The sequence below is a fragment of the Girardinichthys multiradiatus genome, chromosome 1, assembly GCF_021462225.1.
Source record: "Girardinichthys multiradiatus isolate DD_20200921_A chromosome 1, DD_fGirMul_XY1, whole genome shotgun sequence".
Classification (NCBI taxonomy): Eukaryota; Metazoa; Chordata; class Actinopteri; order Cyprinodontiformes; family Goodeidae; genus Girardinichthys; species Girardinichthys multiradiatus.
The window spans coordinates 24,552,207-24,571,120 of record NC_061794.1 but is presented as its reverse complement, the minus strand read 5'-3'; the positions used below and the strand labels follow the sequence as shown (position 1 = coordinate 24,571,120).

The 18,914-nt window shown below is 40.7% G+C and overlaps 1 protein-coding gene across 3 annotated transcripts in view; it reads right to left on the bottom strand.

The window, feature by feature from the left end:
• l1cama (L1 cell adhesion molecule, paralog a) overlaps window positions 1-17,356 on the bottom strand; it is a 57,689-nt gene extending 40,333 nt beyond the window's left edge. For 2 of the 3 annotated variants that reach the window (XM_047369236.1, XM_047369245.1), the window contains exon 1: window positions 17,203-17,354. The gene's annotated coding sequence lies outside the window, so the exon portion shown is untranslated. Of the gene's footprint in view, window positions 1-17,202 lie in introns of all 3 variants that reach the window. The other variant, XM_047369253.1, reaches the window with a different exon arrangement.
• Between the last annotated feature and the right edge of the window lie 1,558 nt (window positions 17,357-18,914).

Here is an 18,914-nt window from a genome sequence, read left to right as displayed (position 1 = left end):
GGTATGGAAAGGAAATTGGCTTTGATTGAGTATTCTTTGGTGTGACAATGTTTCTTGGCCTTTTTATTTGCTTAAATGCTGCCACATTTGTAAGGAAATTTAAAAGTAGTGGATGCCTCTGTTGAATGCTGTGAATAATAGTTCTTAAAGGAACCTCAGATCTGTATCAGCGGGTTTGAAGCCGTGCAGAGCCAAGGGTCAGAAACTGGCCACAAAATTCTTATCAGTGCATTTTTAGTTATGGGTTGTTGGGTTTAGTGTAAACTTTGGAATAAGGACAGAGGGCAGAGAGGAACTACTACCTTACAGAATATTAGATGCCCCAATTCTAACTGGTTTCATGCCATTAAGACGTTTGCTTGAATAAAAAAAAATCTGTAAAATAAAAACTGTCAAAACTTTGCTGTGTCGGTTGACTTTGGTTGAATGTAATCCCCTCTTTTCCACCACGTCAGTGAAATGAGCTGCTGAAAGAGCAAGGTCAATCAATTCTTTGGTAAAACATTTGCATGGGAGGGCTCCAGTCGCTTAACGAGTCGAGAGTTATGCAGGAGTCACACATAAAATTACACAATTCATGAAAATATGCCCAGCTCCCTTATTCAAGGCAAACAAATCAAATTAGCAGTTTTAATTGTAAACCAATGAAAAAGTGATAATGTGATCATCAAGACTAAACAGGCCTCAATAATAATCTGGTGTAGTGTATATCAGAGGTAAAGTGAAAAGTTGCTGGTTTAACTAGGAGAAACTACGTAAAAGACCTAAGAAGGCCAATTAGCATTTTTAAAACAACTAAAGATTTAAAAATCTGCTTCTTGGTGACTCCAATAACTTTGTTCAGCATTGCAAAATGAGCACTTCTCTTTTAGGGCTTCTTGCCTAAACCAAGTAAAATTTCCCTGCACAGCTTTGGCAGTCGATGGAAATGATGATATACAGAAAAGAAGGAATAAAACAGGACATCATGATATAATGATTGTTTTGTGGGTATGTTTAAATGAATTTCATCAAGTGCCTTGCAATCACATCTTGCCTTAGCAACAACTAGGCTCTAACTACACCCACTTTCAATACAAGTGTGGATCATGTGTCTCTGGAGCAGCTGCAGCCGAGTGGGAAGAGGCCTGGATCTGACTTAATATCTAAGGTTTATGGTTCATCTTAACCCAAAACAATGAAGGATGGGGGGGGGGGGGGGGGGGGGGGGTCGGGGGGGGGGGGGGGGGGGCAAGCCAGGAGCTCAAGTATTTTGGTGTCTTGTTTACTAGTGATAATAGGAAGGAGCAGGAGATGGATAATGGATAGACAGATGAGGGCTTTGTCTTTGTAATATAGTCACTGCTTAGGTCTGTTGTAATGAAAATAAGAGCTAATTAAACTGCTGATTAAACGGTCCATCTATTGTTCGACCTGCACCAATCAAGATTAAGATCATGACCAAATAAAACTTGACAGGTTCACAGGTACAAGTGGCTGAAACAAGCTTCCTTTGTACGATGGCTGGGCTCACCCTTAGAGATAGGGTAAGGAGCGTTTGTCATCTGGGGGGAGCTTGGAGTAGGGCCACTGCTTCTCAACAACTGAAAGATGTCACCTGAGGTAGCATGGACATCTGATCAGAGTCAGCCTCCTTTTGAAGGTCTTTCAGGCATGTCCCACTGGAAGAAGACCCCAGGGGAGAAACAGCTTTATTTCCCTTACTGTTAAGGAACCGCTGGAGATCCCCCAGGATGTTGTGGAAAGCGCTTCCAGGGAGAAGGTTGTCTGGTTTTCCTTCCTAGATCATTACTCTTGCAATCCAATGCTGATAAGAGTAAAAAAATATGTGGCCTGGATGAATGGATAAATGCTATTAATATATACAGTAAACAAAACCATGTATGAAAAGTAGCCTGCCTTAACAGCTTGCCACACAAATCAAAATCCACAGCAAAGCTCAGATTTGTAAACACTCACCAGCACGCACGCACGCACACACACACACACACACACACACACACACACACACACACACACACACACACACACACACACACACACACACACACACACACACACACACACACACACACACACACACACACACACACACACACACACACACACACACACACACATACACATACACACACACACACACACACACACACACACACACACACACACAGGTGCATACAGCTGCAGACTGCTGGTTTGGGTTAATCATCAAGTCAGAGGAGTCAGTTTAAAGAAATTTGCCTCCCATTCAAATGTGGCTGACAGAGGATGAAAGACAGCAGGGAGACATGGGAAACAGAGTTTGCATGGTAATGTGGCTCTTGGGCTTCGATTTAACCAGCACACACAGCCAGTGGGTTTCTAAGTGTTTACTCGGGGTGTGACGGGTTAGTATAGTTATGCGTGACTCATTTTGTTGGTGTTGCATCTGTCAGTCCATGTGTGTGTTGATTCCTGCGCATCCCTTCGCCTTTCTCACCTCCCAATCACCATGACAACCTCCTGACTCCAGCTCAGCCACACACTGCAAATATTTCTCCCCCTGATACATGTTCACCTCATTACCTTCTTCTCCATGCCTTGCTCTGTCATACATCTACCTTCCTCACTCTGTCTCTCTCTTTTTCCTCTTATGTCTACATGGAGCTGAAAGAATTTCCCCTTTCTGACTGTCGTCCTTGCCGAGCGTCTATCTTTTATTTGCACTTCTGTCTGTCTTTTCACTCTTGCTCTCTGTTCTTCGCTCCCTGCTGATTGCCTTTCGCTATTTAATATGGAGCACCACTTTTTCCTTCTCTATACTTCTTTTCACTTCTCCAACCTCTTGGAAGATTTTGCTTAAGAAAAGCTTGTGGACCACACTGCTCCTACACTGCACCCTAATTACAGACAAGATAACACTCAATTTAATTAGAGGTAACATTCTATCAACCTCTACCATCAACCTCTATGAACTTAGAGAGAGAGAAGCCAATCTGAGGCGAAATTTGCCAGCTGGCAGTGCATCGATACAGTCCCTCAACCCTAAGTGGCTCTCTAACTCCCATCACATCTGTTATCATTATCATCGGGAAACCAGTTTTGCTCTGTAACTAAATCAAATCATGACCAATACGATCTGCGGTGGGGATGCGTTTGAGGGGGAGAAGCTTGTGTTCTCCAGCAGAGGAAGGCCAAGCACCATCAAACGCTGTTGTGTTATCTGAGGCCCGCAGCACTGTTTGTGCACCAGACCCCCGTTTCTTTAAATCCCCCCTTCCCCATGTGTCAACGCAGCTCAAACTACTTCCATGTAGCAGCACTCTGTAGTGGTGCAAAGAGATCAAGGACGTGACATTTTCAGCAACGGATTCCAATTTTTCCGCAAGGCGCAATATGAAAGAGGGTAAACAGACAATCTCTTCCGTCCCGTCTGTGTTTGCATCAGTCTACATGTGCGTCATCTCCAGTCAGACATTTAAAGAAAGTGACGAGCTTTATATGTTCTATCATTGGAGACAGTCTAACAGTAAATATGTTAAAAAAAAAAGTGAAGATGGAGTTGCGTTTCTTCTATATTTATAACGTTTTGCTTTGGTTTATTGCTCACCTGCTTTCTCACTCCTCCATTTCTACAGCTCGTCATCCTCATTTTAGGGTTTTGTATGAACACAAAAAAAAACATCTCTGCAATGCCGGATTAAAGACAATGTGGGCACTTGGGCTAGAGCTAGTGTTGGTCACACATATTTCTTTTATGCATCAAATTACAATAGAGTAAACATGTTTTAAATGTTTTCAAGCCTTGTAGCTGTCCAAAACAATATATGTTTTTGTCCTTTGTAAAAAGTTCCCTTTAAAAGGAGTCTCACTTCTGGAAATATTTTCATCCACACAAAAAAAGACACAAGACTGGAGATCAAGACTCGGGTTGCCATTAAGTCAATAGAATAAAGACTTTTAAGCCCCAACTTGGACTTGAGGTCTGTGGCTTGAGTAACCTTTAACCCATGTAATTAAAGGTGGAAGTAAGCCAGTAAGAGGTAGATCATTTGAGTAAATGATTAATGTTGTTCCCTCTGAGTTATATATACAAATTGCTAGTTGTCATGGTAACGTCTCCAAAGTACAAATGGGTTCACTGTTTCTCAACAGTAAAGAGAGTTAAGAGCAACTTCAAAGTTTGTCTGTGTTTTTCCTTCAATGCTTCCATTTAGCAAACATTTACAGGAAGAAGCCCCTACAAGGATGCACATTTTCTCCCATTAGAGTTCATTAACCAGAAGTAGGTTTCATCATAATAATGATCACACAGATGTCTGTCAAACTGACCTCTGCATTAAAAGACTCCGTTAAAATGTAATTATTCTCTCACTAAGTTGGTTCTTCGAAATGAAAGCACTTCCTGTTTGATTAATTCAGAAATTCAACATTAACTTTGGTTAACCGATATCTACTAGTTAATATCGCTTTTTCAAACAAAGCGTTCAGAAAATGAGAAAAATGTTAAATGTTCTTGTGTTAAATAGGCTTGAAATTAATGATTTGAATTTGTAACCTACAAAAATTAAAGAGACGGGAAGAAAAACAGATGCAGAGAGGTAAAACACAGCAAAGCAGAGGATACTGCAGTGACCTTTGCCTGCGGCTAAAAAACCAAATGAGATTTTCATAGAGTTGAGCCAACAATCTTTGACAATTCATTCTACCACTTCAAATGCTTATGCACTGCAGTTAATGCGCTTGCAAATACTCACACAGTCAGGCTTACAAGCAGCTTAATGTACACAGAAACACACCTTTATGTGGAGAAAATAAACCCAATGCAGTACTCTGGCACACCTAATCCCCTGCTACAGTGGCAAATTTCTAAATCATTCTCCATCCCATGGTAGCTGAGTTTAAAACATGCTGATACTGCCGTTTCCTATATAGGACACCTACAAAAGCACATCAGTGACTCTTCCCAGCTGGTAGAAGCCCAAAAACAAATGCAGCCACTGCACGAGATTAGTCAAGACTGTCAGATACTGAAAACCCAGATTGTGACAACAGGAATTGATAAGGATGGCCAGGCTCATGCCCCCCGTCCTAGCTCACCACCCGGTTAACACGGCCTCGCAGGCGGCAGGCCCTTGCAGAGGTTTCAATGTTGAACCTGCCCAAACCCCACAGTCCAAGGCTTAACCTCTAGGCCTGGCTCTGGGAGGGTGCCATGGTTTCCCTTTCTTTGTGAGACACACCAATCAGTAACTGTGGTCTTCTTTTCTTTACATGGATCTTAGTCTCACCCCGCCCCTGACACTAATTATCTGACGGAGCCCCTGCCAGGGACAACATAGCTCCCAGGATCTTAGAAGTACACAAACTCCTTCATCACATTAAGGTGGTGCTATTACAGACAACCATTAGGATGCTCCCCCAGGGTTGGAGGTCAGTCTCTGCCTCAAAGGGAGGAGTATTTTGGTGTATTGCTCCTGAGCTATGGTAGGATGGCGTGAGAGACGGACAGACAGAACGGTGCCTTGTCTGCAACAATGCAGCACAGCTCCAGTCTGCTGTGGTAAAAAAAAAGACCTGACCCAAAAAGAAAAGCTCTTGATTCACTGGTTTGCCTATGTTTCAACCCTCACTTGTGGTATAGTGAGGTCAAGACATTGTTCATGACTGAAGATCACAGATATAAGTGGCTAAAATGAGCTTCTTCTGTAGGGTGGCTGGGATCAGTTTTAGACATAGCATGAGCAAGATGAGGTGGTTTGTATATCTTATCAGGATGCATCTTGTGTGCCTCCCTTTGGATGACCCAAGGGCATACCTAGAACTTGATGGAGGGACTATACACCTCTTCTGGTCTACAAGCACCATGGGATCCCTAGAATGAGCTGCGAAGTATTGGTATTGAAGGGAAGGTTTGAGCTCCCCCAAGACCTGAAACCCCCTATGACTATCTCAGATAAACAGCAGACAGTGGATTAATAGACGGATGGAAGTCAGAGATGTTTTCTTTTATTTGCACTGAAAGTTGAAACAAGCATTTTGGACACATGTGGCAGATAGTTCAAAACGCAGAACAGCTACAAGCTTTGTCACTATAATTTTCTGTTTGCTTCTTTGTCTGCGCTTTAATAAGAAGCTTTTCAAAACTGCTCACATTAGACAAAAATACAAAGGGACAGGGGTTGTTGGGTGTGAGAAGAACAATTGGGATGAAGATGATAGTAAAAGTACTGAGAATAAAGTCTTCACTGACTACTGCAGACATGCCTCAGCCTTAGCACTGGTATAATCAACTTAGGATCTTTATCTTTCCATCCCTCTTAACCACCTTTTTATCTTCCCACATTGTCTTCCTCTGCACTCTAATACTTCCTGCCTTTGGCCCTGAGCAGGAACGAACTTTAATGTTTCCATCAAGATCGTTAAAAGGATACTGATAGAAAAAAGACCTTTTATTTTCTCTGCAGCCCCACCTTTCTGTGTAAGGCCTAGATGATTAAGCCCTTGCTTCTGTTTATAATTATCTCATTAAGCTCATTAACAGTGTCCGGACCACTCTTTCCGTTTTCTAAGTCCTTAGGGTTTGTTTTTGCTGAACCCCTCCTTCTGACATCTGCACCCCTCCATTTTCTTTCTTCTTGTTGCTCCTGTGTTTTCTCCCAGAGGGATTACTCCATTCATCCTGTCTTCACATTGACAAGAAACCTCACCCCGGATACCTCCTTAGCGCTTCCTGCCACATCACCGTGTCAAAAAGACTCAACAAAAGAAACAAATGCATTTACCATTGCAAGTGTGGTCACAACAACATCTCAGATCCTTTTTGGTGTAAACAGAAAAGATCCACCAACTCATTATTGCAGCTTGGGTTTGTGTGGGGTTATTTTGCAGCTCCGTGCCTGATTAAGTCTAATGAATTCAGACAGCGAACCCAAATAAATCCAACACCGCCCTGATTTTAAAATTGCAAAGTCAAACGAAGCTTGCAAGTACAGTTACACAGGCATGATTCTCTTCAGTACAAGCAGGGAATATAAGAATGGATGATGGATCATCTGTTAATAATTATAAAGAACACTTCAGATGAAACGTTATGCAACCTCTTACTTTCACTGTTATATTCCATGTGACTTGCAAATGATGACTAACATATAGTGTCTTGCAGAAGTATTTAACTTTTCCTAATTTTTTCATGCCACGGCCACAAACATTAGTGTATTTTATTAGGCAGATAATATGTTGACAGATAACATAAAGTAGGGCACAATTGTAAAGTGGAAGAAAAATGTTAATTTAGACCAAACAGGTGCTTTTTTGTCTTATCTGAACAGAGCACCTCTTTCCACACGTTCCACAATCTCCTACATGGCTTGCGGCAAACTGAAAAAGCACCACTTATAACTGTTCTTTAACGTTGACTTTCTACTTTCCATTCTTTCCATCTCCACCTTAACTGCAGATCTCTGCAGCTTCTCCAGAGTTATTGTGGGGATTTTTGGCTGTTTCAGACTGTTGCTCTTGCGCTTCCTGTCAGTTTAGGCGGATGGCTATGTAGAGTCGTGCCATACTCTTTCCATTTTTGCAGGATGGATAGTGTAGTGCTGACTAAGATTTTAAAGTTCGGGATATTGTTTTATAACCTGACGCCGGTGTAATATTGTCAATAACTTTCCCTGACCTGTCTATTCTGCCCCTTCTTCCTGATGCTGTTTCTTCACTAATGTTTTCTAATAAACCATCTGGGGCTTCACAGAATACCAGTATTTGTACTGAGAATTTATTAGACGCAGGTGGGCTTGATTAACTATGTATGTGGCTTCTGAAGGCAATTGGTTGCTGTGAAATGTATTTAGTGGAATCAAAGTAAAGGCATAAAGTAAATACATGCCACAGTTTTCTGATTATCTGTAAAAAATGTTGAGGACCATGCAACATTTTCCTTCCACTGCACAATTATGCAATACTTATGCATTGATCTATCACATAAAATCCCAATAAAATACACTGGAGTTTGTGGCTGTAACATGAACGAATGTGAAAGAGTTGAAGCTGAGTTGAAGAAGTATTTTTCCGAGGCACTGCAGCCAGACAGAAAACAGATGGGAAACACACTGAGGAAAGTGGAAAAGTGACAGTTTTAGGTGCCAGGCTTGGTATCTTCTGAGCTGTATACACTATTTTCCTGCATTCAATTCCTGTGCAGATACAGTGCCTTGTGAAAGTATTCGGCCCCCTTGAACTGGTCCACCTCTTGCCACATTTCAGGCTTCAAACATAAAGATATAAAATTCAAATTTTTTGTGAAGAATCAACAACAAGTGGGACACAATCATGAAGTGGAATGAAATTTATTGGATGTGTCAAACCTTTCTAACAAATAAAAAACTGAAAAGTGGGGCGTGCAATATTATTCAGCCCCTTTACTTTCAGTGCAGCAAACTCACTCCAGACGTTCAGTGAGGATCTCTGAATGATCCAATGTTGTCCCAAATGACTGATGATGATAAATAGAATCCACCTGTGTGTCATCAAGTCTCCGTATAAATTCACCTGCTCTGTGATAGTCTCAGAGTTCTGTTCAAAGAGCAGAGAGCATCATGAAGACCAAGGAACACACCAGGCAGGTCCGAGATACTGTTGTGGAGATGTTTAAAGCCGGATTTGGATATAAAAAGATTTCCCAAGCTTTAAACATCCCATGGAGCACTGTGTAAGCAATCATATTGAAATGGAAGGAGTATCACACCACTGCAAATCTACCAAGATCCGGCTGTCCCTCTAAACTTTCATCTTGAACAAGGAGAAGACTGATCAGAGATGCAGCCAAGAGGCCCATGATCACTCTGGATGAACTGCAGAGATCTACAGCTGAGGTGGGAGAGTCTGTCCATAGGACAACAATCAGTCGTACACTGCACAAATCTGGCCTTTATGGAAGAGTGGCAAGAAGAAAGCCATTTCTCAAAGATATCCATAAAAAGTCTCGTTTAAAGTTTGCCACAAGCCACCTGGGAGACACACCAAACATGTGGAAGAAGATGTTCTGGTCAGATGAAACCAAAATCGAACTGTTTGGCCACAATGCAAAATGATATGTTTGGTGTAAAACCAATACAGCTCATCACCCTGAACACACCATCCCCACTGTCAAACATGGTGGTGGCAGCATCATGGTTTGGGCCTGCTTTTCGTCAGCAGGGACAGGGAAGATGGTCAAAATTGATGGGAAGATGGATTGGGCCAAATACAGAACCATTCTGGAAGAAACCTGTTGGAGTCTGCAAGAGACCTGAGACTGGGACGGAGATTTATCTTCCAACAAGACAATGATCCAAAACATAAAGCCAAATCTACAATGGAATGGTTCACAAATAAACGTATCCAGGTGTTGGAATGGCCAAGTCAAAGTCCAGACCTGAATCCAATCGGGAATCGGTGGAAAGAGCTGAAGACTACTGTTCACGAACGCTCTCCATCCAACCTCACTGAGCTCCAGCTGTTTTGCAAGGAAGAATGGGCCAGAATTTCTTTCTCTCGATGTGCAAAACTGATAGAGACAAACCCCAAGCGACTTGCAGCTGTAATTGCAGCAAAGGGTGGCGCAAGGGGGCCGAATAATATTGCACGCCCCACCTTTCAGTTTTTTATTTGTTAAAAAAGTTTGACACATCCAATAAATTTCATTCCACTTCACGATTGTGTCCCACTTGTTGTTGATTCTTCACAAAAAATTAGAATTTTATATCTTTATGTTTGAAGTCTGAAATGTGGCAAGAGGTTGAAAAGTTCAAGGGGGCCGAATACTTTCACAAGGCACTGTACGTTACAGTTACATCAAGATACTTACCAGACATGTCCTCCTTTATAATAAATTAAAGAGCCCCTTCGTCTTTATCTTGTAATATTTTCTAACTCTTTTAAATGTTTTTGTTTCTCTGTACTTGGATCGCTCTCCTGCAATTTGTAATCCTGTGTTGCTTGTCTGAAGCTCTATTCTTACTATTCCCCGTCTTTGTCTCCAGTCCTCTTCTCTGACATTACCCCGTTTTAACCTTGTCTGCCCCCTAGTCTGCTGTCCTCCAGCAAGCGCCTGCATGCCTGTGGTGGGTGTAGTGTGTAATAGGATGGCACAGTAGGTGAGATTAAATTAGGCGAGTGTATGGGGATTACAACCCACTCCAAACGTGATCCATTCCCACGCTCTGTAATCCATCTCTAATGAATACATCATGGCTGACACAGCAAATAAAAACTGCCTCCTAGAACCTCGTCTCCAGTCACAACAACACACCGAGACACAGAAAGGAGACAGAACCAGACAGCTTGTTTTCTTACAGCTCCAACTCGAGGATGCTGTGTCAGTGTAAGTATGCCGGTGTGTATTATGCTCCATCTGTTTTAGCTAGAGCTGGTTTAAATGAAGTGTACTTTGGGAGTGGGGAGGTGCCAAGCAAAACCACAATCAATACATTTAGATGTAAACACGCTAAATAAGTAAGCCATTAGGTGGATTCATAACACTCAGAGGATGTTGTGTTTTTTTACATGTGAGAGAGGCCTGTGCTGCGCTTCTCAATCGTAGCAGATTTAGATTTTTGTTTTGTTTTCTACTGTTTGGCTGGGCTTTGACCATGGTGCTTCTTTTTCTTTCTGCATCAGCCTAATTTGTAATTTGAAAGTCAAATTTGAAAACTTTGAGAAAACTTTAACTAGTTAAGTAAAATCTCACATCATTAAAACCTGGGCAGTTCAGAGTCAACATTGCAATCCAGTTTATTCCTTCAGGGAACATGAAAAAAACATGCTGGTTTATTATGACTGTTGCAGCTCAGTGCCAAAACCTAAATGTAATTCAGAAAAAACGTCATCAGCTTTGATGAGAGATAACTCTCAACTTTTGCATTAAAGTGCTCAGCATTGACAAGTAATATCAGTGCACATTCATTTGCATGTGATGCCACTGGAGTTTATTGGAGGCTTACCAGGGGTCACAATAAAACCGTCTAACCATTGGCAAATGAAAAAGCGAGCTTGTATATAAGTCTTCCCAAGGACATGAAGGATCATTTATATTTTCAAAGGGGGAACAGACAAGAAAAGCACACACTACAGATAAATAATGAAGTATAAAAGAACTGAACCCCCCCCTTTCAAAACCTCAGCACTGCTGTAAAACATAAAGCAAAGCACCAGCGCTGCAGTACAGAGATATAGTATAGCCCAAGTTTCATTAAAAATGCAGCAGGCCTCTTAGCAACAAATCAATAAATTAGTAAACTGATCTCCCTTTAATGAAACACCCCATGAACTGTAATGAAAATCAGAAATGAGTAATAACACATGAATTCCCTAAAGAGTCCTGATATCACAATGTAGGCAGGTGTCAAAGATACCATCAATATATACAGGTTAATAAATGTATAAGACTGCATCATATTGACATATATTAACTTTTTTATGATGGTGGCAAAATCTGATGTTGACATTGTAGGATGAGCCACTGTATAACCTACAGTATATCTTCTTTTTATTACTCTACAAGATCATTTCTTTATTGTTTTGCATAGTTTGCTTAGTTTACCAACTAGTTGTAAAATAAAATTCTGCTGGCTTATATAAAAGACAGGGCCAACTCACTTTTACTTTTGACGTTTTGCATCTCATTAAATCCTCACACAAATACTGTACAGGCTTTGTTAGTGAGCATTTAAAAAACTGTTCCAAAATGACAGAAAGACGTTATTGTTAGCCAATAGCTATTACTAAATGGTAGCTGGTCCACTGGTTTGACTTGAGTAAGTTGGATTTGGTGCTTTTCTTGGTTCACTGTTGTTTGCTTCAGTTTCTACTGGGAGCTCTCAAAATATTCTCCACTGCACTTTTCTCTGAGTAGTTTCTGAAGCAATGACGCTTCTTTTTGCACTGATAACTTTCTTTGTTAATGGTTGATGTCAACAATCTTATTTAAATCCACTTAAAGTAATCTCTGTTTGAGAACAATGAGAAAGTCTCGGTGTTTTGTTTGCAAAAAAGCCCACATGTTTTCTATGACATTTGAAAATCAGTCAGGCCAGAGAAAATGTTTTTGTATATTAGAAAGTGGTTTAGCATAAGTTGTGGTATACTCAGTCAGGGTCAAAGCAGAGACAAGGTTTATACTGTGAACCAGCATTTACCTGACCTTGAAAAACGTACCATGACTTGTTAATTTTGTTACTTGTGTGCCAGGCTGTATTTATGCAAAAGCTAAATTTTATTCGATTTAGTTTAGAAATTTGCTTTGCCAACTTAATGGAAACTTTAATGCCCATATGCTTAAGTGGAAGCATTAATGATTCTGTGTGATGCCGTTATTGCCGTAAATACTCAAACTAAATACTAAATCTATTCAGAGGCCATTTAGCTAATGGGTCTGAGCAATGCAACTACCAGATGCAATCTTTTATAAAAGAAATCCACCAACTGAACATTTTAATTGAAGATATTTAATTCATTCATCTCTTGGACCGGACAAATTATGATTCATTCTTTGTATAAAAAATCTTTGACTATCAACAAAAGACCTCATAAAAACAGACGTAGTCATTTGGGAGACAGAATCAGTTCAGTCTAATTATAGTCACTGTTGTGGACGATAAAGCCTCTTTGATGGAGCTGACTGTGGACCAGACGCAATGACGCTGCGGGGAATTCTCTCTGCCACCGAAACAAAGATGTAATTTTGTCAGAAACAGGAAAGAAGATGAGAATGGCGTCAGAGGGGCAAACAGTATGACACATGTGGAGCTTCCTGTCCAACATAAATTTATATTCAATGTGCAGTTTTATTGTTGTGCTGTAACTGGATTCATTGTTTATGGATTAAAAAGCACACTTTCAAAAAACTGCATTCTTGCACTACAATAATTTCATTATTTTTAATTCCTGCATTAAAAATCAATCCCAGTGTCTCGCTCCTCCAGTGTTGTTATTGCTTTGGCAGTAATTAATTTCTCGGCTGGTTTCAAGCAGTATCCCCTCCTCGGCTCGGGTTTTGTCATTTTAACTGCCTATATCTTATTTGATGCCCAACGGAATTCTATTCTTCTCCCATCACTATGAAAGCTGTAATAAGGTAATTCACTCTGACAAATTAAATTCGTTCCCATACATGACGCCTCTGTTTGAACTTCATACCCCATCACAGGTTCAACAGGATTGAATTTATGAGTCTTTATGAGTCTTTGTCTGCAGCCCTTTTTCTGGGAAGGTTAACGTGAGCCATTATTTTGATTAAGATCTCAATGTTTTCCTCACTGCATAAATACTGATTTGGCTTTTGAAATAAAACACATAAGGCAGGTGATTTAGAGTCAGAAAATAGAATAAATAAGGCTGTAAAAAGAGAACAGTTTTTTTAGGGTTGAATCTGTTTATTTAAGAAAAAAAATAAAGCAGCCTGCCTCCTTCTTCAGGGTTTCCTCCTGTCGCCTCATGTCACCTTTGCAAATGTCGGTCACCCCTCTTCTTGGCTTCCTTACCCTTCCTCCTGTATTCTCTCTAATCATTTACCGCAGCTCGCCTGTCAATCCACCTGACCCTTAGCTCCCTAAATCACCGCAATGTATTCTGCACCAAACCCTGACAGCATGTCGACATGATCCCATGCTTGACATCCAGTGGGCTGACTCCCATCTGCACAAATCTTTATCAAAAAGCCAAGCTGCAGGCTGAGGAGGGGGGCGATGGGCTTTAGTTCACCAGCCTTCTGCAGGTGCACATAGATGCTAATGCTGAACTACAACCATAGCATTGAAAATAAAGTTAACTTACCTAGCCGCCACTTAAGCTTTCAGTTTGTAACTGCAGCTATCATCCTCAAACAGAAATTAAAAAGAAAATGTGGGTGAAGATAGTTTACTAATTTAAAAATGATGAAGAGACAACTGGTAAACTTTAATGTCAAAGCGACATGGCCGGATTCAGGATATCATAATTCTTTCCAGCCTACAAGTTTGCTTCTACAATAACAAGTCCATCAGTCATTCCTTATGCCAAGACCTTTTCTCTAGTGTATTCTGTTTTGCAGAAGGCTTGCATGTTTACTCAGAGTGAACAATTCTTCACAGAATTCATCTTATAATGGTAAACACAATAATAACACTTTCAATATACTCAAACAAAGCTTTAAGCCTCAACAAAAGCAGACATGAAATTATTATTATTGACATTTCTGTCTCAGAGACAGCTCCCCTCTTTTACCCTTTCTTACCAGGCTGTTGCTTTAATGGCAGAATACCCCTGAAACTGCTGAGCGTGTTGTTTGATCATCAGCAGAAACTTGTAATCAGGGCAAAGAGGCAACATAACAGAGTGTTTAGTGTGGTGTTCTGCATCTCTGTAGAGCATTTGTTTGTGTTGAAGACGTTGCACGCCTCAGTTGTGTTTGTGTGTGTTCATGTAAAAGCTTTTGATGAACCGGATGGCTAACACAGATGCCCTGTGGCTATAACAGGTGGCACAGGAGCAGAGGACAAGCGCTGCCTGGGCCTGACCCGGAGCTGCACCTTTAAGGTGCAGATCGGCCCTCCCCTCCTACATAACACCAGCGCTGCTTCAAAAAGGGACCAACAGGCTCTTAGAAACCAGTAGAAATCAGACAGTTTAAATCATAAATAGGAATATTTGACCAAACATTTAATGGGTTTATCTTTATTTCAACTTGTAATCTTTTCAGACATAATTTGACCTGAAAACTGCAAACAGAATATGAAGAATCCTCTTTTGGCCTGTTTTGGCCTTGTTTTCCTCATGAAAGACAACTATTTAGCTAAATCATATATTTATCTTGAGACCCTAGGTGATTCTTTACTGCTAATTCTGTCGATACTTGCAGTGAACAAATATGATACAATGAGAAATAAGTTGCTGACCACAATCAGACCATTTTCCACATAACTCAAAATTCCAATCTTTATCTAATCAGTGATCAAATAATTGCCAAGCTCCCATAGCTAGCTGTAAGCCACAATCCTAAGAGTGTACATTGTAACTGATTGAGGAATTCTCAAAATCAGCTATTTTATGTGTCTGAGGTGTTTCAAAAAAATCTGAAGAAGCATAGAGATGTAAGAGGCTAAATTAAAGAAAACTGTATTTTCCACAACATGACGAGACAGGACTGTGATTCATTCAGGCTGCAAGAGCCTCAGAGAGAGGGAGACTGGAAGCAGATAATAGAAAGGCTAAAACCTGAGCTTTAACCTGTTAGGCCCGAGCATATTGGTATGAACAGAGCAACGCCCATTTTTTTGCCATCTCTAAAACTTGATCAAATGCTGCCCGTTTTTTTTTTTCTTAAATGCATCGCAAGAGATGTCTGTATAATGGAACAGTTCAATTAAACAGTCAACGTCAGAGTGGAGATTACATTGTGCACTATACTGTAGCAAGGGTAATCATAGACTCTGAGCCTTGCTATGTCAACAACAGAATCGCTGCTGCACCAGTGTGTCCTATGACGCCCCACAGATTTAGCTGCCACTGCTACACAAAACTCACAGTATTAAATAGTATGATAATGTGACCAGCAGTGGGTCTCTGGGGCATTGCTGCTACATAGAGGATCCATAAAAACTGACTCATTGACTGCAAGGCACCCTTCAGCAGCAGCTGCATCTTCATCTATTGTGTGCTGCATGTTTATGGATGTTGTACAGATGGTAACAAGTCATTGTCGGGTGCAGGGCCTTCCCGTTTTCCTCCTGTCCCTTGAAAGGGTGCATCTAGGACAAGCTGCAGGCAACTGAGACACGGAGCGAGCGGAAGAGCTTCTTACAAGCTCAAACATGCACTGGCATGATCTTGCTGGTCTTCTCAATTATCACAATATTAGACATGTTTGTGCTCAGTGTGCCCACAAAACACCAGAGGAGAGATAACAGCCACCATGGTACAAGACCACCCTTAAAGCAAATGCTTCTGGCAATAAAGCTCTCTGCATTATTAACACAACTGGTTAAAGTCATTTTATATGGTGGTCACAATTTCATCCAACAGGCTGCAGGAACTGACAGTAGGTATCTGTGAAGCATCCTGGCAGGTTACTTCCTCCTTTTTCACTGTAACACCTCCACCGTCTGATGCGTGCGCTGCCCCACCCTTTTTCCGTTCAGTGGCTCCTCCAGACTGAATGTCTCTCTTATTTCCCATCTCCTGTTGATATCTGAATCTTTTCTTGCATACTTGCAGTTTTTTTGTTTTTGTGTATCTATCTGCTTCTGTTTCCTTCCTTATTAGCATTTCAGGAAATACTGGACTGACCATCAGATCCTCTGCAAAAGATAATTCGTAATTTGTTCAGCTGTGCTTGTAGCCGAGTTTCATCCTCTGCATCAGTGAAATTCCTCCCAGCGCATTGCAATCAAGGGCTTTACTTAACATTGAGCCATGCAGCTCTTAGCTGGGGGAGGGGAGGAGAAAATTCTAATTTATATTAAAACTGCAATCAATAAACAGGAAAATGTAAGAATTTAGGAATTCATCCAGTTTTCCAAATCTGCTGATTGTCTGATATCTTGCATGCTGTTGTAAATGCATACTAACACAATCAAATCCAAAAACAGATCAATACACTACACATGCAGAACCATCCCAGCATCATGTTGCATTCATTTCCTTTATATCACATTTCCCAACTTTCAGCATATTGGATAACAAAGTGAACACGAGGCAGCTTTAAACAGAAATAATTGGCAGTTAGATTTTATCAAGGAGGTACAATGGTTCCCAGCACTGCTAAGTATTTAATATTAATGCCACACAAGACCCTGTTGCATGTACTGTACTGAATGCAACATTTAAATACTGCAATGAAGCATGTTTTGCAAAAGGAAAATTAAATGTGACTCCATATATGACTATGTTTTCCAGTGTTACAATTAACTCTTCATTTTGTTTTACAAATAAATCTCTTTTAATTGTTTTAAATAAATATAAAATAATATGTTTACTTGTAACCGACACAAAAAGGGAAAAAGTCCAGTTGCAACTGAAGAAAAAGGCTTTTAGAGTGATTTTAATGAAGCAGGTAGAGGTTAGTGACAAAAGATGAAGCAAAGGTGAGATGCCACAACAAGCCACCACCACATAACAACCTAATTAATCCTATCACTCCAGTTCAGCACTGCAACGTGTCCATTTAATGACAATCTGCCCCCTCTCATCTATAGAAGATCCTCTTACCTCCAGAGTGATGCTCCTCTCCGCCAGCAGCTCCTCACGTCCCCTTTTCCTCCTTCTCTTCCTGATCTACTTGTGCCTTTTCTTCCTCGTTTCAATGAAATTGATTGCGCTCCCTCTTTCCTCTCTGGTGATGCTGCAGTGATAGAAAACACACCCTCCTCTGGCCGTGCTCTCTCCCTCCTCTCCCTGACTCTCATTGGCTGCCTGTTAGGGGTGACATCACCCTTCTTCTCTGCCTCCCTTTCTCCTCCTTAGTTCCCTCCCTGCCTATCTCTCTCTCTCTTCACCTCAGTCTCTAACCATTCCTTTATTGTGCTCCTCTTCTGTCCTCCCTCCTGTCCTCTATGCACCCATTACTCTTTACACGGTCAGGGTTATTAATTCCTACAGCTTCCCTTATTTTGGATCAAGCAGTGCCAGGTATGATAATGCATGCTGAGAACATTGCCTGTGGCCCTTTAAAATATCTCCTCTGTTTCCTGCTGCTTTATTCCAGGCTGATATTCTGAAACACAATACATTTACTTTAAACTTTAACTAGGCGTCAATTCAATGTAGTCTGACTGTAAACATTGCTAGGCTAAACATTACATAATGGCGATGAATACAAAAGCGTCAGGAATCAGTTTTGTCTCTTATCTGAGTTGGAGGGTTGGTGATGCACAGATTTTAGGGTAATAAAGATCTGTGCAGTCCAGGGATCGCCTGGCTCTGTTCATTGTTGCTGAGAGAAGATAACACAGTTGTTAAATGTCATTGGGTGGCTTTAATCCAGCACACACGCTGATAGAGATCTTTTGTTTGACATGCTTTTATCTGCTGCTCCCTGATTAATACTAATTTATGTTTCAGTCGTTTGTCTCTGCTTCCCCTGCAGCTTATCTGCAATTCTGATATTTTCTGTGCTCTTTCATTTCCTTTGAACAAACTGTATAAACAGGTGCTTGATGTTTGTAAGGATTCCCCCTCCCCTTCCTCACGACCCCTTTTCTCTAAAACCCACCAAACAATTGCCTCGCTCAATTTCACACTTCTTAAACTCAAAGCTATGATGAAATTTTTTATTTGTTGCCTGCAGACTGTTAGACTGCTCACCCCTCGCTGTTCTAAGACTACTCCTAGGTTTTATTCTTTTTATTAATGCTTAAATCTGAAGCCCTTGAGCATGTCTGTAAATAACCACTGAAATATAACAGGTACAAACAGAAGTGAACATTACTGCACCTACATTGATGCAGGAATGTTTGAGTTACTCTGTGAATGGATTAAGCTGTAGAGAGATTTGTACAGTCATTTACTGTACAAACTTAATTCAGCTTGAGGGTTTAAAAAAATTGCAACAGGTAAAGCAAAAACAGGAAAAAATGTAAAAAACGGGAACAAAATAATTCAGTTTGATTGAACCTCCAGAACAAAGACGCCGCACATCCAGATAAAGGGACAAATTAAGTGTGAGGAAGCTTCTGCTGGTCAACAATATTCAGTCATATAACCACACGTACTTTTAGTAGATCATAAGTGGATTACAGAAAATTACTTTAAATAAACCAAAGCAGGTATGAAATGTCTGAAAGATCGTTATCAATTGATACATGATCAGTATGAGACCTTACTTCAAAGTAAGGCCCCTTTGTAGTCAAAAAAGTGACGTATGCAAAAGACCAAAACTGCAAAAGTCCAAAATACAAAGTATTAAAATGACCACCACCCAC